Source organism: Pelodiscus sinensis, chromosome 17, assembly GCF_052426305.1.
Source record: "Pelodiscus sinensis isolate ZL-2025 chromosome 17, ASM5242630v1, whole genome shotgun sequence".
NCBI classification, from domain to species: Eukaryota; Metazoa; Chordata; order Testudines; family Trionychidae; genus Pelodiscus; species Pelodiscus sinensis.
The window spans coordinates 18644935-18665369 of record NC_143068.1 but is presented as its reverse complement, the minus strand read 5'-3'; the positions used below and the strand labels follow the sequence as shown (position 1 = coordinate 18665369).

The 20435-nt window shown below is 47.0% G+C and overlaps 1 long non-coding RNA gene across 1 annotated transcript; it reads left to right on the top strand.

Moving 5' to 3' along the window:
* Nucleotides 1-10781: 10781 nt before the first annotated feature.
* LOC106732448 (uncharacterized) lies at nucleotides 10782-16433 on the top strand. Its single transcript, XR_016347029.1, has 5 exons — nucleotides 10782-10961; nucleotides 11136-11211; nucleotides 11871-11975; nucleotides 13619-13744; nucleotides 16258-16433. It is a non-coding gene; the product is annotated as an uncharacterized LOC106732448 (long non-coding RNA).
* The last annotated feature ends 4002 nt before the right edge of the window (nucleotides 16434-20435 follow it).

The following is a 20435-nucleotide window of genomic DNA, read 5'->3' as shown; positions in this document are numbered from 1 at the left end:
TGGGCAGGGGGCCACAAAGCGGCCAGAGGCTGGTGCTGGGAACACCAGCAGAGAGCCAGGCAGTACCCGGGGCGGGAGCTGGGACAGGAGAGGAGAGGTCCGGCCGGAGGAGCCGGAGAGGAGAAAACATCCACCCCAGTGCCCCGAGCCTTGGGGGGAGGGATTTTTTGTGAGGTATCTGGCAATCCTACGTCCTGACCAGGCCAGGCAGATCTCCAGCTGCAATGGTAGCTCAGCTGCCTACAGAGACATACTTCACCCATACACCAGCTTGGTGCCCACAGCTGCCTTGGCTGTCTTCGTGTCCTAGTCCGCTGAGACAGGTGTGACATCCCTGCCGTAGCCCCTCATGGCACTTCGGCCATTTCTCTTCCCTGCAGGCATTTACTTTGGAAAAACATTCAAAAATAACGGGCTGTAGTCAGGATAATCACCAGCAGGAAAGGAACAGTTAAAGCCAACTCGAGAGAGGTAACATTTTTGGTTTGGAATAGGCTGCCTAGCATGGAAAGAATTCAATGACATTTCATCCTTGAAATAAATGGCATCTCTCACCAGTAGGTTGGATTTTTAGTTCCATAATTTTTCTCAGTGTAAAAATGGATTAAATCATATTTATTTTGTTATTTGTTTGGAGAGTTGCAACTATTGCTTGTCCAAAGGAGAGATGATGATGATGATGATGATAAAGCGGAGAGAGAGAGAAAGAGCGAGCGAAATGAGATATATGGATAGCATATAGCAGAGGATAGATTGAGAAACAGAAAATAACTTTTCAGAGCACAAGAATAAAGGTCAAAGTCCAGTATCCAGAGAGTTTTTCCCCTTCTGGATCAGTACCACATACACATGGGATAAGGATCAAGCTTGTATTAATAATGAAAATTATTAATAATTATTATTATGCCAATATTTTGAATTATTTCTGTGTCATCATTTTTTTAAATTGATTGCTTGTCAAGTCAGTTAATAATGAAAGAGTGGATCAGCTTGAAATATTCAGAATAGTGCTATGGACAAAAAATACCTGTGACTGAGTAACTCAATCTTATATTTTAATGATTTTGTTAAGATATATATTTAAATACATTGTCATTATACACAATAATGATAACATTTATATATTAATATGCATGCAACTAAAAACTTAGATGAATCACTATATTAATGTTTATATTGTCAAATATTACTTATTTAGGTCCATTTTTTAAACTCAGATTGTAAACGTCTAAAATTAAAAAGCAATGTATAAAGATGAGAAATAGCAAATTCTGATATAGAGCCATTCTTTCTTCATATTTTGCTTCCCAAGTGCCTATGAACAAATAAGTGCAGTTAAAAGTGATACGTCTACAGTGTTAGTGTTTTCTATCACTTGCAAATTCCCTGATAAGAAACAGTTTGATACTGCTGCAGTAGCAAAATCTGATGGGAAGCAATGATAATACACTCTGCTACCCTATATCTGAGGGACCTGGCAGTTCAAGCCGGGACCTGGCACTGGAGACAGTGGGGAGGTGAATCAGTTCAAAGCGTGTGTATGTGTGTGCACTTATCTCTATTCCTCTCACAGGGCAAGAACCAGCAAGGCTGCAGCTCTGTAGCTGCCAGCAAGAGAGTCACGTGCAATCCAGAGGCTTTGCACAAAGGGCAGATGCTAAACTATTAAGGCTTGAACCTTCTTTTACCTCTCTTTATCTCTGGTTGCATTAAATGTGTCAATATTTATCCCCCCGACTCATCCTCCTTTGGCATTTCTGCCACTTTCTGGATGGCTGAAATGTGCATGGCATAACCAGACAGCAATAACTGGAGACAAGGGGGGTTGCCTGAGATCTCCCTGGAGATAAGCATATAAAGAATATTTGTCTTCTCACAATTGAACCAGTGAAGAAAACAAGTGTTGAGGGATGTGGGGACAGTGATCACTACAGAGATAAAAGAGTGACAATAGGGCAACATGAAACAAAGACACAAAGCCTCCCATCTTTGTTTTATTATGAATTCTTTAAAACATTAAAGCAAACTCCCACATTCACCCCTACCTTTAGCAAATTCATTGCCTGGGAAAGACACTAGACAGGCTACCTGGATCATGGCAGAAACCACAGAATCAGAGTATGTCCGGAGACAGACTCTGCCAAGATGGCTCAGAATTATAGAGCTGGACAAAGGGTTTTCAAAATTTTGACTCCTCACTCCTCCCCCAAAGGCAGGGGGCAAAAGTGGATTATTTTGTATGTGATCTGTTGTTAATTTTCAACCAGTTCCACTCAAAACTACTCTTTCTCCAGGCCTAAATAGTGATGGGAGAGGGGGCAATCAGTCTCTGTGCTGGTTTAATAGGCAGCAGCTTTAAAACAAATAAAAGGAAGTTCTTCACACAGTGCACAGTCAACCTGTGAAACTCCTTGCCTGAGGAAGTTGTGAAGGCTAGTGCTAGGACTATAACAGGACTATAACAGGGTTTAAAAAAGAGCTAGATAAATTCATGGAGGTTAAGCCCATTAATGGCTATTAGCCAGGATGAGTAAGGAATGGTGTCCCTAACCTCTGTTTGTCAGAGAGTGGAGATGGATGGCAGGGGAGAGATCATTTGATCATGACCTGTTTGGTTCACTACCTCTGGGGCACCTGGAGCACCTGGCATTGGGTACTGTCAGCACGAGAGGCATGGGGAGCTGCAAGCCCTCTCAGCTGTTTCCAGCATATGGAGATATACCCATCTCATAGAGCTACAAGGGACCTTGAGAGGTTATTGAGTCAAGTCTAGTTACCTACCCTCATGACAGTACCAAATACCATCCCTGACAGATTTGCCCCAGATGGCCCCCTCAAAGATTGAATTCTCAACCCTAGGTTTAGCAGGTCACTGTGCAAACCACTGACCTATCCCTACCCCCACCTGCTACTTAAAAGGCTCTCTTCTTCCCTGAGGTTGCATTGCTAGCAGCCCTGGGGGAAGGCAGCAGTCCTTTAAATAGAAACAGCTGAAAGGTCTGCAGCTCCCCGCCCTCTAGAGGATTGCCCGACTGCGATCCCTTTCAGCTGTTTCTATTTAGAGGGCTTGTGTCTTCCCTACGGCTGCTAGGCAACACCTTAGCGCAGTTTGGCAATGCACTGGGGGAGCTGCAAGCCCTTTCGGCTCTTTCTATGTTAAGGGGTCTTGTGTTCCCCGGGTTGCCTGACAGGCATAGAGAAGGCACCAGAACTTTAAATAAAAGCACTTAAAAGGGCTCGCAGCTCTCCCAGTCCTCTAATGAGTTGTTAGGAAGCCAGAGATGTGAGCCCTTCCAACTGCTTCTATGTAGAGGGCTCACCTCGTGGGTGGCTGCCCTGCCTGGCAGTCACCCAGCAGGCGCAAGCCCTTTAAACAGAAGTAATTGGAAAGAGCTCACGCAGAAGCATGAGCCCTTTCAACTGCTTCTATTAAAAGAATTTGTGCCTGCTGGGCAGCTGCCAGGCAACAGGTTAGCAGTGGGGGGGATGGCTTTGTTCTCTTCTCCTTTCACATATGTGGTGGACAATGCTTCAAGTGACCTCCAAATTGAGCTTATTGACTTGCAGCGTGATGCCCTGCTTGCAGAGCAATTCAAATCATCACCACTTCTGGAATTTTATGCATCTCTCAGTGAAGAAAGCTTTCCAAAGGTCATGTCTCATGTACAAAAGATGCTTGTATTGTTCGGATCAACTTACATCAGTGAGCAGACATTTTCTGTGATGAAATTCAATAAATCAAAGAACAGATCTTCTATCGCTGAGGACCACACTGCAGTAGTGTTCTGCATTGCAACATCAGAAATGACATCTGATTTCACGTTCCTTGTTAATGCCCAACATAGACTTTCTTCTTCACACCGAATTGCATTGTTTCTTTTATACTTAAAATTAATGCACATAAGTTGCATTAAACTCAGGTGGGCAATAAGTCAGATGTGGCTTCTGTCAGTGCTTAATAACCTGTGCCTCTGCAGAAATGGCCATTTAAAGCTCCTGTTGGCTATGGATTGCCATTCCTAGCCCATGTGAGCTGTAGGAGGTGGTGTCCCAATTCAAGCAATGCCCATCAGTAGAGATGGTGCTCCATGGTGAATGGGAGGTTCAAGCAGCTATACCAGTGGAGGTACGTGTAAATAAAGCATTGGTGGCCTGCCGGGGCTAGCCTTGTGGAACCGTGTCCTCTCCGTGGGTCGGATACTGCCCACCACTGATGTAACTATAAGTTTAGTGTTCATGTTGTTGTTATTACAAATGTTACAAGTGTTCTCAAAATGTTAGTGTTATTATTACAAATTTCACAAGTTTTTCCTTCTATGATAATCGTTGGATAATGTTGTATGCAATTTATTATTAAAATGTAATTACTTTGTGATGTAAAAACCATATTGGCATCTTTTTACAGCACACGGACTGCCTCTTCTGCCTGAGGCCCTGCCCCTTCAGCTTGAGGCCCCGCCCTTCCGGGTTGGCCCTTGGACATTTCTGAAATTTGTAAAGTTGGCCCCCTTCAAAAATTATTGCTCACCCTTGGTCTGAGGTCTGTGACATACAGTCAAGCAGCTCCAATTAGAATCATAGAATCATAGAATAATAGGACTGGAAGGGACCTCAAGAGGTCATCGAGTCCAGCCCCCCACCCTCAAGGCAGGACCAAGCTCCGTCTACACCATCCCTGACAGATGTCTATCTAACCTGTTCTTAAATATCTCCAGAGAGGGAGATTCCACCACCTCCCTTGGCAATTTATTCCAATATTTGACCACCCTGACAGTTAGGAATTTTTTCCTAATGTCCAATCTAACCCCCCCCCCCCCCCCCCCCCCCCCCCCCCCGCTGCACTTTAAGCCCATTACTCCTTGTCCTGTCCTCAGAAACCAAGAGGAACAAATTTTCTCCTTCCTCCTTGTGACACCCTTTTAGATATTTGAAAACCGCTATCATGTCCCCCCTTAATCTTCTTTTTTCCAAACTAAACAAGCCCAGTTCGTGAAGCCTGGCTTCATAGGTCATGTTCTCTAAACCTTTAATCATTCTTGTCGCTCTTCTCTGTACCCTTTCCAATTTCTCCACATCTTTCTTGAAATGTGGCGCCCAGAACTGGACACAGTACTCCAGCTGAGGCCTAACTAGTGCAGAGTAGAACGGCAGAATGACTTCATGAGTTTTGCTTACAACACACCTGTTGATACAACCTAGAATCATATTTGCTTTTTTTGCAACAGCATCATATTGTTGACTCATATTCAACTTGTGGTCCACTATGACCCCTAGATCCCTTTCCGCCATGCTCCTTCCTAGACAGTCGCTTCCCATCTTGTATGTATGGAACTGATTGTTCCTTCCTAAGTGGAGAACTTTGCATTTCTCTTTATTAAACCTCATCCTGTTTACCTCTGACCATTTCTCTAACTTGCTAAGGACATTTTGAATTATGTCCCTATCCTCCAAAGAAGTTGCAACCCCACCCAGTTTGGTATCATCTGCAAACTTAATAAGCGTACACTCTATCCCAATATCTACGTCATTGATGAAGATATTGAACAGTACGAGTCCCAAAACAGACCCTTGAGGAACTCCACTTGTTATCCCTTTCCAGCAGGATTTAGCACCGTTAACAACAACTCTCTGACTACGGTTATCCAGCCAATTATGCACCCACCTTATCGTGGCCCTATCTAAGTTATATTTGCCTAGTTTATCAATAAGAATATCATGCGAGACCGTATCAAATGCCTTACTAAAGTCTAGGTATATGACATCCACCACTTCTCCCTTATCCACAAGGCTCGTTATCCTATCAAAGAAAGCTATCAGATTAGTTTGGCATGACTTGTTCTTCACAAACCCATGCTGGCTATTCCCTATCACTTTATTACCTTCCAAGTGTTAGCATATGATTTCCTTAATTACCTGCTCCATTATCTTCCCTGGGACAGACGTTAAACTGACCGGTCTGTAAAGGGTAGTGGCACATTAATCCATATGTTACAGGGCAGCAGTCCTGCTGCTTCAGTATTCCTGAGGAAACACTGACTGATAATGGACATCCTATCCTGGTACTCAGAGCTCAGTAGCTGGGACACATCAGGGACCTGGCAGCAGGGGAAACCAGATTTAAAGACACTTTGTGATGGAAAGAATATTTATATTAAATAGCACCCCATAACCTGCTCACCAGTCACACACTCTGAGGAGCTCAGAACATCCTATCACTTACACAGCTTTTAATCTATTGATTGTGTGCCATGTGAACTTTTTTATCATTCTACATTTTTAATAAAAAGGCCCTACAGAAGTCTAAGTGTTTTTTTTATCAAACAAACTTGCAACTGTCCCCAAAAAAGGTATCAGAATAGTCTTATAGGATCTATTTTCCATAAACGCATGTTGACTGGCTTTCATTATATTCCCCTCCTTTAATTCTTTATAAATTGTATCCTATAACAGCCACTCTATTCTCTTGCCAGGACTGATATTAGAATGGCGGGCCTATAGTTACCCAAGTCATACTGTTTACCCTTCTTAAACACTGACACAACAATAGCTTTCTTCCAATCTTCTAGAATAGTCCTAGCATTCCAAGACTTATTGAAATCAACACTCACTATCCAAAGATGTCCTCAGCCAGCTCTTTTACAACTCTTGGATGATAATTATCTGAATCAGCTCATTTAACAATCTCTAACTTTAGTAGCTACTGTATTGCAGTATTCCTTCCATTCTACTAATATCTCTGGAGGAGATCAAACGCTATGACTTCACCATCATATTGTCCCCAGAAATTCTGAGCTTCTGATTTACATATATTGTCATCATCTACTTCACCTTTCTTCCATTTGGTTAATATACAATGTTTTACAGCCACTTTTACTTCTCCTCTCAACCAAGTTGATTTTTATTAACCAATATGGCCTCCTCCCTTAGTTCTGCATTTTTGGGCATCTGGTGAAATGTTCTTAAACAATTCCTATATATCCCTTTCATTGTTCATTGATTAAATTTACTCCTGAGACTGGAGCTCCTCCCACCTTGCTCTCTAGTGAGTTCTGTGGCTCTCTGGCACCTGGGGTGGATGTGATGCTCTGGATTTTGAGTAGCACTGTGCTGCAGTGTCTGCATTGCACAGGCACTTTCTTGGTGCTACCTACCCAGTGCTCACAGAGATAAAAGCACAGCACTGGCTATGCCCATCTACCTGGCAACCTTAATGAACAGCATCCCCTGATTCTGAATAGTATCCACTGATCCTTGTCACCCCTGTTGAATGTGGAAACAGCCTCTGTAGAGCAGGATTACCCAGTTCATGCCATAAGACCCATTATCTTTCCCCCATGCAGTGACAATGACCTGCCTTCAGGAGAGACACTGATGGTTTAAGCTCTATGGACAGTTTCCTTGCTGAGTGGAGAGAACCACAGAGCATCGTGCTAGTCATGGGCATAATCCCCAGGAAAACAATCCCATAACTGCCCTGCCCCCTATAACAGTCAAGGCCTCTGCCAAACACGCCTTCCTCACAATTCTGCCCCGGCTGGGCCCAGTAGATTTCAGACAAACTGAGGGCTGGGCCCTGCACGGGGCAGGTGCAGAGTGCCAGGTGCAATAAACCAAGGTATAAAGTGCTGCGCACAATGGGAGAGCAGGGGAACCGGATGTTTACTTCACTAGAAAGCTGCTGCACGTCAACCAGGTCACTCCTGCCTAGCATGGAGCTAACTGCTCATTAGCACCATGAGGAACATGCTTAAACCCTGGCCATGTCAGACACACCCTTTCGCCTTCCATGCTCTGCTCATTTATTACCCTGTCCTCTTGTGAGTAAGGCCTGGCAGATGGGTTGTGCCTAGCACTTATCCGTGTTTGCACACACAACCTGAACTTGTGATGGGAAATGATCAGCCTCCCAAGGAATACAGCCCAGTCCTGTATGATCATATTTAACAATACTTGGCACTTACACCGCTCTGGTCATCAGCTGATCCCAAAGGGCCTTACAAAGGAGGGCAGGGTCATTCTTCTCATTTTACAGCTGGGGCAAATGAGGCCCAAGGAGGGAAATAACTTGACCAAACCACTCAGCAAGCCAGATCAGAAAGAGAGTTTTCAACTCTGAGGGCCTCTCCCATGCTCCACCCTATTAAGCCATTTCCAGCACCCAAGGGCTATGTCTACACTGCCGGGTTCTTGCGCAAAAACATCTTGTGCAAGGGTTCTTGTGCAAGAAGTCTTGCACAAGAAAACCTCCACACTGCCATGTGCGAGATGTGCTTTTGCGCAAGAGCTCCCATGGCAGTGTGGATGCTCTCTTGCACAAGAAAGCTCTGATGGCCATTTTAGCCATAGAGCTTTCTTGCGCAAGAAATCCCTGCCAAGCGTCCACACTGCCCTCTTGCTTACACCTGATAAAAAAGAGCATAACTCTTGTGCAAGAAGCCTTTTCTTACCATGCCGTACTGTAAATGTCCTTGCGCAAGAGCGGGTGGGCAGTGTGGCTGCTCTGCAGATTCTTGCACAAGAACAGCTGTACTAGACATAGCCAAGATGTTTCCATGTAACCCTTAGAAGAAGAAATTCCATGCGACTGCTTCAAACATCTGAGCTGCACCTGCAGCCTTCAACACTGCCGCATTTGGTTAGTCCATGTCCATCAGCAGCTTGATTTTTCCTTCCTCCATGCTCCAGATGTACTCAGCTTGTGTGAAATGACCAGATTGTGAGCCCAATGCCATAAGGCTGTGGCACAGTGCCATGCTATCTAGGCTTTGTGGGTGACTTTCTCTCTGACAAAACAGGAAAGGGAACTTTCTCCAGCAGACTGCACAGCCAAGTCGACTTTGGAACTATTTCTAAATGAAATGCTTAAGCTCCACATCCTCTTTCCTCCGGCAGTTTGTGTCTACGTGCCAGCATCTGCCTGCTTGTCTGATTTTGGAGCCTGCTGGTACAAAAGCGTCACCATGTGGCACTGGCAGCTAAGCCCTTGATAATTATGGCTTGGATGGTGGGAAGGGTTTCTGTGTGTGATTTGTGGCGTTCAAAAGAAGGATGAAGGGTACAAAACCAGTGCATGAGTGGGAGATTTAATAGCCATAGCAGGGCATTTCTGTGAGCACAGACAATTTTCCTGTAATGTTGAGCTAAAGAAAAATCCCCAGAAGAAATTGGCTGATCATAAAGTTACTGAGCCCAAGTTTTGTTGCTCCAGGGTCTCTGTCCACTTGCCCTGAATAGCACTGCTGCTCACAGTTGTCTTTAAAGAGCCCCCAGCCCTGGCACAGACAGGCACAGGGGCTCACAAAGGAAGGACGTGACCAGTGGGTTCCCCAAGGATCTGTACTGGGCATTGGCCATCCCTAGGGGGCAGAGGGGACCAGGACAACCCCTCTCCACCCAGGTCCTGCCCCCACCCCACAGTACCCCTTCATTGCCACCCTTCTCTTAAGCCTTTCCCCTGCTCTGCCTCTTCCTACCCTTGCTCTGCCCTCTCCCACCCCCGTTTCACCCCTTCCTTAAAGCCCCTTCCCCCAAGTGACATGACCCAGGGAATTACCAAGGCACCTGTCCTGGGGCCATTGCCAGGGTAAGACCCCTGCACTCACTTCAGTGCTGGGAGCCAGAGTAAGCCAGTAGCCCACTATGCTCTGCTCCCCTGATCCTTTGCTACCTAGGGGAGCGGAGCCAGCTAGGGCCGGGTCACTCCACTTCCCACTATCACAGTGAAGTGGAGCAACCCTGCTCAGAGATGGAGATAGAGCAGAGCAGTCTTCTGCATCCGCTACTCTGCTTCTCATGGCTCCCATTGCTGCGGTGAGTTCATGGGGTTACACCCTTGCTGCCGGCCACAGACACCCAGGTAACCATCCCGGTCACCCTGGCTCCCACAGGCTAGCATCCATATGAGGGACTGTCCCATCCATAGACAATTGGAGCAGTGCTGTGGGGATCCCCAAAGTATGGGGCCCAATGCGGCCACCCCAAACCATCCTATGGATGGGACAGTTCTGGTGCTGGGACTTGTGCCCTTCAATGTATTAACTAATGATCTAGAAAAGGAGGTGAACAGGGAAGTGGCACAGTTTGCAGATGTTACAAAATGTGCCTCTATCGCATGAGCTAAAACCCAACTGGCTCTCAGCTGAGGCTGTAGAGCAGACTCCACTCTCCCTTTTTCAGTAGCCTCAGTGCCCCTGGTTTACATAGGCATAGAAATCACTAGGCTGGGGTTATTTGATTTCCTACCAAGGATTTTGTCCTGTAGAATCACTAAGGCTTTGGAGGTTTCTCTCTTTAGGTTTCCCTTTTCTTCTTTCCCTCCCTTTTTCTCTTCTTCTCTTGCCCCCCTCTTCTCCCGTTCCATTCTTCCTTGCTCAGGTATGTGTGTGTGTGTTGGGGGTTGCTGTAACTCGGGGAGGCCCTCACAGAGAGGTGGGGCTAGGAGAGCTCTCGGAGACTAATCCCCTCCCGTGGTGACCCAGGCCAGCCTTTTGGACTTCTGCTGAGACCCCTCCATCTCCCAGCTCTCAGAGTCTTGATGCTGATTAGCTGAGCAGGTGGCTATTGACAGGAAGACTCTGATCCTTTTGTTCTCTTTAAGGCCAAACAAATAACATGTATTTGACCGTGCTGCTTCTCTGCAATTATTATCTCTGCACAGTTTCTGATTCTCTCTAATGTGCCAGTTCTTCTCAAATACTTGCTGAATAATGATTATGAGCAATTGCTGGTCTTTACCTCATTTGAGAGCACTTTATTCTGAACAGTCAACATCAGCCTTGCAGGGGAGGGGTGGGTGCTGCAGTGACACCACAAAGGGCTGTTGTAGGACCTCGGCCTATTGGGGAAAGGTAGTAGTGACCTCACAAACAGGCCCTGACATCAGCCAGGCAGGACAGAGGTGCAACACAACCTCAGAGACACCCCCTTTTATGGATGGCTTTGTGGGAGGCCATCCCAAAGATGTGAGTCTGGAATTGCTCTGAGATGCATCCCCTCTGCTGGTGATCTGCAAAGACGTCTCAGCCTCCTACTTCTCAGAGTCTTGATGCTGATTGGCTGAGCAGGGGGCTACTGACAGGGAAGAGAAGTTTTCCCAGTTTCCCAACTGTGATTGATGATTGTCCCTTCCTTTGCAGCTTGGCACGAAGCCTTGTCTGACCTCAGGCATGCCATGGTGGGGAACCTGCTGGCAGAGTCCCCAGATACAGAGAGGTAGGTTCCAATACATCTTGGGGGTGAGTATGGTCAGGAGGGGTAGAGGCAGTGCTACCTTAGTGCTGAGGGGAACTGGAAACTGAAGACTGGAAATCCATTTTCCAGTCTGTCCTCCTAGCATGCATCGCAGTGAGCCATCTTTGTCCAGGGCAGTGCTATGTTGGGCCCTTCCTCCTTCAGGGACAGGGAAAAGAGATGGAACTTCAAGTCAGGGCTCTGTCTGGCTCTGGAAATGAGAGTCTCCAACTCCCTACATCCACACAACCTGCCTTGCTCCCACCATGAGATGCAGGAGATGGTGCTCACAGAAGAGTCATGGATTCTTTCGTAGGTGGGCTTGAAGGGAGTCAGCTCTTTTCCCCTTCTGTCACTGAGATTTGGCAGGAGGTGGGGGGAATTGTCCTCACAGTCTCTCTCCTCCTCTGACTAAGGGCTTTCAAGCCAGTAAAGGGTAAGGAGTCTGTCTACATCCTGATGAGCTGTTCATGAATCAGTTCAGAAAGGGTGGGACCAATCCCAACACTGAACATTGTCCTGGTCTAGAGAGACAAATTGTGACAATCCCCTTCTCAAGCTCCACGATCACTTTGAGCACAAGGTCTCAGCCCCAGGGGTGTGCACCAGTCTATTGATTCTTACCTGCTTCCATTCCCCAGTCTGTCAATGTCTGCAGCAGGCTCAGAGAGTCTCAGGAGAGAGCCAAGGCCATAAGGAATAGTAGAACCACATTCTGATTCACCATCCTTCTCCTTGAATGTGAGGTAAGTGACTTCTGACCCCAGTTTCCTGATGCCAGGTGTAGGCAAGCTGGCTCCGATAGGCTGTAGGACCTGCAGCCGCAGGAGTTGTGGGTTGGGAGTATTCCCTTGGGAAGGCAAAGTGAAAGCAGGGAATGAGATAGACTTGAGTCAAGTTCATCTTCTCCTGCTTCAGTGGAGATCCTGGGACTTTAAGGGGGTCATGTTCCAACCCCTGTTCCAGCCAGGTTCATGCCTGGCCTTGGGTCCCTTCTTGTCCCTTCTTGTCCTCCTGGAGCAGCTGGGGTGCAAGTCGTCATGGAGGGCCCTGCTCACATCCCTTTGCTCCAGGCTCCCGCGGGGACAGAAGGAGTTGAGGGTTTAGCTCTAGCTTGTCTCCCCCAGTGTGTTCACCAGAGGGACTTCAGGAGAAAGACTCCTGGCCCAGGGGAGACTGGGAGCTGATGTTATGCTTAAACGAAGCACGCAAGATCTTTTATAGGGGAAAAGGCAGTACGCTGCATTTATTGAGAATACAACAGTAGCATATGCTTTTCTGTCACTCACACACACAAACACCGTACACACAGTCCCGCCAGATGATGCAATAGTTACCAGTCCAGAGTCTGGATCAATCTAATGGCCAGCTAGATCAATCACAGAGGGGGAGCAGGGCCTTTGTCGGTCATGGTCCGATGCTCCTCTGGAGTTGGTGGCAAGACAAACCCAAAGTTCCATAGCAAGGCACCCTGCTTTTATAATACTCTTCTCTGTTGAAGACTATGGATTCTGCTGTGTCAGTCTGTGTCCAGTGTTTTATCTTTTGATGTCAGTCATTCCCAAAACATTGCCAAGAGGCCCATCCTGTAATCAATTGTCTTTTGGGGGTGCTTGCTTCACTTGAGAGTTGTCAGTCTGCAAATCTGATCAATTCCTGGCCATGGGTACATACTGATGGTTCCTCTGATGCCGATAAGTCTATTTTCACCCACGCTTCACCCCTCCTTTCTTGGCCATCTGGCTCTGAGGATAACCGTCACACCTTTATCTCGACACATACATACCACTTTCACACATAAACAGGGGCGGATGATAATTTTACAGGGCCCAGGGCAGCGCCGCAGGGCCCTGGGCGGCACAATTTCACGCATCCACCTCGGCAGCAGCTGACCAGAAGTAACGTTTTGCGCATGCGCCTCGGCAGCAGCCAACCAGAAGTAGCATGCGAGGGGTGCATGCACGGGGTCTATTGAAGCGTGGAGCCCAGGGCAGCCGCCCCGCTCGCCCTGCCCTCTATCCACCGCTGCACATAAACAATCTCTACAAGGACCTTCAAAGAAAATAAACAAAGCATCTCATATTGGGCAAAGCAGAAGACATTGTAAATCAAACAATTAAAACTTCAGCCTTCAGCCTTCCTCTAATCTCATTAACATAGACACAATACCAAAACCTCTGTCTCTTTACTTACTAAACTCACTAAGCTTTAATACAAAGAAATATATGTCTTACTAAAGGGCTTAGTTTAATGAAATATTTATATGATAATGTTACCTTACATTGCTACATTATTAAACCTAAAATACAAATATAAAAAGAATAAAACTTTCTGTTCCAACACTGATAATAGAATTCTGATGGAGCCTCCTCTCCTTCCCTTCCATTAGAACTCAGCACAGTTCTCTGAACTTGGCGGCTTAGCTGAAACTGTCCATCAGTGACTCAGCTAAGGACATCAGCTGGCTGGCCAGCGAGGCAATTTACCAGCTCTCCAAAGTACTGCTCTGCTAGAGGTAAGGAAACCCAGCTAGGAAATGGGACCCAATAGAAAAGTGACACTGACAGAAGCCAGGCAACAGGACCCCTCAAGAAATGGCCCACCTCCCATCTGAGACTCTCCTCCATTGGGTAACGAGAGCCCTGTTGAAACTTGCCAAATCCTCTGGGTATGTCTACACTACCCTCCTAATTCGAACTAGGGGGGTAATGTAGGCATACCGCACTTGCAAATGAAGCCCGGGATTTGAATTTCCCGGGCTTCATTTGCATAAGCGGGGAGCCGCCATTTTTAAAACCCCGCATCCTCGTGGAGGTGTACCGGTAGTTCGGAATAGGAATCCTAGTTCGAACTACCTAGTTCGAGCCCCGTGTAGCCGCGCTGCACAGGGTTCGAACCAGCGGGGTTTTAAAAATGGTGGCTCCCCGCTTATGCAAATGAAGCCCGGGAAATTCAAATCCCGGGCTTCATTTGCAAGTGCGGTATGCCTACATTACCCTCCTAGTTCGAACTAGGAGGGTAGTGTAGACATACCCTCTGAGATTGGCCCCAGCTGGAGGATGAGTTTGTCTCTTTCCTTCTCCTCCTACTCCATTTAGGATCAGCCCCCTCACCCCCTTGCAGGCACTAAGGATACTCCACCCACCATAGGGAGCCCTGCTATTCTGTGCGGATAGAGATGCAACCCAATGGGAATGGAAGAACACAGCCACCAAAACCAAGAAGCTGCTAAGGAACAGCTGGCATAGGGAGATCAAGGCAACAGGAATACCTACAATTGGTGGAAGGGGGTCTGGCACTGGTGCTCAATAGAGAGGAAGATGAGTCCATCCCAGGCTGTCAGTTGCCACTAATCTTCATGATTCCTCAAGGCATCCAAGTCTCTGACACACCCTTGTTCTCTTAAGACAGGATTACATCACAGCCATGGTGGTGTGCCAGCTCCACTCCATCTGATCCTGTCACTACGGGCTTGAGGCTCTGTAGGGACTGCCACTTCTAAGGTGCCTCTGATAGGTTGTAGAACCTCACATTGGGCCAGGAAGCTTTAGAAATCAAACCTGATCTACTGGAAGGCCTTTCCTTCCCTCGCACCTCTGCGGAACCTGCTTCGGCTGGAGGAAGAGTTTCAAAGGGAACCTGTCATGGGGTGTGCTTGCCTGCATGCTACCTCAGAAACCAAAGGGTTAATCCAGGCACTGCTAGCCACTGCCTACTGGCAGGCTAACAACAGGTGGGAGGATCAAAGGGGAGGGAAGCAGACTGGCAGGGCTGCTAAAGAGGAGTGAGCAGGCAGGAGAAAAGAACCCCAGTCAGCAGACTACTAGAGAGGCATCCAGTGATATTTTAGGCTTTGTCTACATGGGAAAGGTTTGCAGGTATAGCTAGCTAGAGGGACAAATTCCTTTATTGTAGATGCATTTTGTAGCACAAGAGTTCTTTTGATGTACTAGTTCCCAACATGGTGCCCGTGGGTGCCATGGCGCCTGTGGGGGCATTTGTGTACACCCGCCAAGTGCTTGGGGCTGGCCTGGCCCCAGGCACATGGCGCGTGCATGGTGCCGGAGCTGGTCCCGGGCGCAAGGCGCATGGTGAGCGCCGGCCCCGGGAGCGCCGCGGATTGGCCACCTGCACTCTGGGTGCGCGGCGCATGGGGGGAACGCCGGCCCCGGGCGCGTGGTGTTTGGAGTGGGGCACTGGCCCTAGGCACACAGCACTTGGGGGGGACCACCGGCCCCGGGCAGGCGGCACTTGGGGTGGGGGGCGCCGTCCCCAGACGCTTGGCACTTGGGGGGGGTGCTGGCCCCGGGCACGCAGCGCTTGGGGGGGGGGAGCGCCAGCCCCAGGGCTATGGGGGGGCCCCACCCCCGGGCGCACAAGTGTCCCCACCCTCTGGCGCCCGGTGGGCGAACGGCCATGGCCCCTGGCGCCCGGCAACCTCAAATGGTTGGGGACCACTGTACTAGTTGAATGTATACTAGTTTCTTGAATGAAATAAACCATGCTGGCAGAAATGGCTTTTTTGTGGGTATAACTACATCTGTTCAAGGAATGTTTACCAGCACAGCTGTGTCAGCTGGGAGTAATTTTTTTCACACTTTGACAAGCTATGGTGACAGAATGCCTAATGTAGACCAGGCCTTACACAGATCTCCCCAATGCAAAACAGCATAATTTACATTGTGTAAAACTTTCTGACAGTCTCTTGGCATGCAAGAAAAATACACTGAGGTCTGGTGATGGTGAGAGGGTCAAAGGTGGCTCTAACGCCAACTGGAAAATGTTGAAAGGTTTTGTGGAGACATTCTGGTTTCAACATAGTTTTTGTCATGAGGGGGGGAGAGAGAGAGTAATAAGGGGTGAATTATTTTTTTCATAATCAGGCAGGACAAGAATGTGAACCTGAGTCTCCCACACCAGGCCCCTGACTTTTTTGCAAACTCAAAGATGGCGTTCTGATGCCAAAACAGGCATTTTGACACAAATCTGTTTTCACAAAACCATTCTAAATCTTTTGTTTTCATCCAGATGAGGAAGGGGCATGGAGTCTGTTGGATCTTCCCAGACCTTTCCAACAAAAGTATCATTCAAGGGAGAGTACTTCAGCTGCCTGCCCTGTTTCCACCAAACAAACTCAAATTCGTATCACAGAAAATAAACTATGGTCTACAACTGACAAACTAGTTTTACTATCCATGATGTGTTAAATGCCCAAAGTAAAAATCCTGAATAGCAAAAAGTGAGATTGGGCTCACATTTTCAGAACTTAAGAAACAACAAATAGTTTAGCAGCACCTTAAAGTCTAACAAAACATGTAAATGGTATCATGAGCTTTTGTGAGCACAACCCACTTCTTCGGATGAATGGTGTATTAAAAGTCCAAATCCAAGAATAAATAGGGAAATGGGAGAGGGAAGGAAGGAAGGGGGAAAATAGTGAATTAGAGTGTTCAAGTTGCAAGAAGCCAATGAGAACAATTTGCACCTTCTCTAAGTACCCATTGTTTAGTTGGTTAAGTCATTAGGATGTGGAAGGTAGTGTGCTAGCCAGCCAATGTCTTTATTCATACCTCTGTGATAGGAATCAAATTTGTAAATTAAGTTAAGTTGCAACCCTTCCCTATGTATTTGGCTTGTGGAATTGGCCTGAAACAATACAGTGACTTTGTGATCCATTAATGAGTGCCCAGGCAGGTTGAAGTGTTCTCCAACAAGTGTTTGTGTGTTGCGTTTTCAGATACCTGATTTGTGTCCATTAATTCTTTCCCGTAGAGATTGTCCAGTTTGGCTATTATACATGTCAGTGGGGCATTGCTGGCATTTGATGGCATAGATCACATTAATGGATGTGCAGTTAAATGAGCCCCTGACATAGTGGTTGATGTGGTTGGGTCCAGTGATGAAATCACTTGTGTAGATGTATGGACAGAGTTGGCACTAGGGTTGATTGCAGAGGTGGATTCCTGGATGATTATGATGGAGGTGTGCTGCGTGGTTACTGGAAAGATTTGTTTGAGGTTAGAGGGTTGTCTGTACACGAGGATTGGCCTTTCCCCCAAGGCCTGTGAGAGTGAAGGGTCATTTTCCAGGATAGGTTGTAGATTGTTGATAATGCATTGGAGGGGTTTAAGTTGCAGGCTGTAGGTGATGACAAGTGGAATGCTGTAGTTTTTCTCTTCTTGGCCTGTCTTGAAGTAGTTCATGTCTGGGTACTCTTCTGGCTTTTCAACCTGTTTTTTCACTTCTCCTTGTGGGTATTTCAGTTTTTAGAATGCTCTATATAGTGTTTGTCTCTGTCTGTGGGATTGGAGCAAATCTGGTTGTATTTTAGGGCTTGGCTGTAAACAATAGATTAAGAAATGTGTCTAGGATGGAAGCTAGAGGCATGAAGGTAAGTGTAGGTGCCAGTAGGTTTCTGGTATGAGGTGGTGGAAATGTGTCCATCATGTAATTGTACTGTAGTGTCAAGGAAGTGGATCTCTCATTTGGACTGATTCAGGCTGAGGTTGATGGTGGGGTGGAAGTTGTTAAAATCCCTGTGAAATTCTTCAAGGGTCTCTTTCCCATGAGTCCATATGATGAAAACGTCATCAATGTAGTGCAAGTAGAGTAAGGGTGCTAGCAGGGCCAGATTAAGGGGGGCGCTAGCCGGGAAGCTACCTGGGGCGCCAACCTATGGGGGGCACCCGATTGCATCTGTAAGGTGTGCAGCACGCCGGGGGGCGTGGCTGCGAGGCGCCCCTTAGAGCTGCAATCAGGTGCCGTGCACCCGATTGCAGCTGTAAGGTGTGCAGCAGGCCGGGGGGCGTGGCTGCAAGGCGCCCCTTAGAGCTGCAATCAGGTGCCGCGCACCCGATTGCAGCTGTAAGGTGTGCAGTGCACCAGGGAGCGGGGTCACGCATGCGCCGTGCGCCCGGGGCACAGGAATGGCTCGAGCCGGCCCTGGGTGCTAGAAAGCAAGAGCTGAGGAAATACTCAAGGTCAGCCACAAAGATGTTGGCATAGTGTGGGGCCATGCAGGTGCCCATGGCTGTGCCACTGACTTGAAGATACAAATTGTTTCTGAAACGGAAGTAGTTGTGAGGACAAAGTCGCAGAGCTCTCTAACCAGGTGAGAAGTGCTGATATTGGGGATGGTGTTCCTGATAGCCTGTAATCCGTCTTCACGTGGAAAGTTGGTGTAAAGAGCTTCTACACATTTTGTAGTTTCCTCAGGAAGTCATTGGTGTGTCGAAGATAGCTAGGTGTGCTGGCAGCATAGGGTCTGAGGAGAAAGTCAATATAGCCAGATAATCCTGTTGTAAGTGTGCCAATGCTTGAGATAATGGGTTGTCTGGGATTTCCAGGTTTGTGTATCTTGGGTACTGTCATCAGTCAGGGTTTTGGGATTGTCCCGGTGCATTCCTGACAGGTCCTCTACTCCGTCGGTGATGGTATACTTTCGGCTGCATGAATGCATGTGTGCGCTCCCTTTATCTAACACATTAGACTCAATGCACTTGGATCAACACAGGAAATCTCTGAGAGCCCCCAGAAACCACAGATTCAGGCAAGGATGAAACCAGTCGAGCAGGTTTATTGCCTAATACTATGCATTAACAGTTGTCAGCAGAAAGTCTCAATGCCAAACCACTCTGTGTTCTGAGAGGGTACGTCTAGACTACAGGCTTTTGTCGACAGAAGACAAAGAGGCTGTGTCTACATTGGCACCCTTTTCCGTAAAAGGGATGCTAATGAGACACTTCGGAATTGCAAATTCTGCGGGGATTTAAATATCCCCCGCGGCATTTGCATGAACATGGCTGCCGCTTTTTTCCGGCTTGGGGTTTTGCCGGAGAAAAGCGCCAGTCTAGACGGGATCTTGCAGAAAATAGGCCCTTTTCCAGAAGATCCCTTATTCCTACTTTCAAGTAAAATGAGGTTTACAGCGGTCGACAAAACTGTCTAACGTTATGTCGACAGAACTCAGCGGCAGTGTAGACGCAGGTATAGACACACCCTTAAGTGTTAATAATGTTCTCACCTACAAAAGTGCATAAAGCACCCCCCCCAACCGGGGTTGGTCGGAGTTTACCATTTGTGGCGCCCTTTTATAGACATGTACAAACAACTTACATCATTTCTTTACATACCAGGTTGCCACCCTCTGTTGCGTAGTTACCACCCCTCACCTTGTAGAAGGGGGGCTTATTTATTATCCTTCATGCTGTCAACTTTGACCCGGTTCTGTACCTAGGTCGGTATGTACATTAGTTTTTGGGGAGTTTTTGGTACCAAGACATTTCTTATTAAGATGTTCTACTACTCCCCTCTGGCTTATCGTCTGTACTCAGTGCTTCCCTATGTCCTTCCATACTCGACCTAACTTACACAATCACACAATCATCAATACGGCCTCTCTCTTGGCTCCTGTGTTACCGAGCTAAAGTCTTGCTCACTAGATTCCAGACCTGTTGCTGTTTTTATGTTACAGGCCTTTATTCAGGCCTGCTGATTCCATGTTACTGACCCTCAACTTACTATAGGTAGCAGATAGAAAACTCCTGGTTGGAGATGAAGGGGGTATTTGTGTTTTCAGAACTGTGAACTTAAAAATGATTGTGTTTCTGTGCCTAATTTCCCTGTGCATTTATGTATGCAGCTGCAGGCACATGACTATTTAGTTGTCCAGTCGGTCATTTCACATGTGCAGTTCCTGCAATTGCAGAAACTTGAACCAAAGGTGACACCACCTGATTTGTTCATTGAGTAGCCTGAAATGTTTGTGAGCTTCAGGGGGTAGCTAAGTTAGTATGTTACAGAAAAAAACAACAAATGGTCTGGTAGCACTTTATAGACTAACAAAACATGGAGATGGTATCATGAGCTCATGATACCATCTCTATGTTTTCATAGAATCATAGAATCATAGAGCTGGAAGAGACCTCAGAAAGTTATCAAGTCCAGCCCCCTGCTCTAGGCAGCACTAATCCCAACTAAATCAACCCAAGCCAAGACTTTGTCAAGCCAAGACTTAAACACCTCTAGGGATGGAGACTTCACTGCTTCCCTAGGTAACCCATTCCAGTGCTTCACCACTCTCCTAGTGAAATAGTTTTTCCTAATATCCAATCTGGACCTCTCCCACCACAACTTGAGACCATTGCTCCTTGTTCTGCCTTGTTTTGTTAGTCTATAAAGTGCTACCAGACCATTTGTTGTTGTTT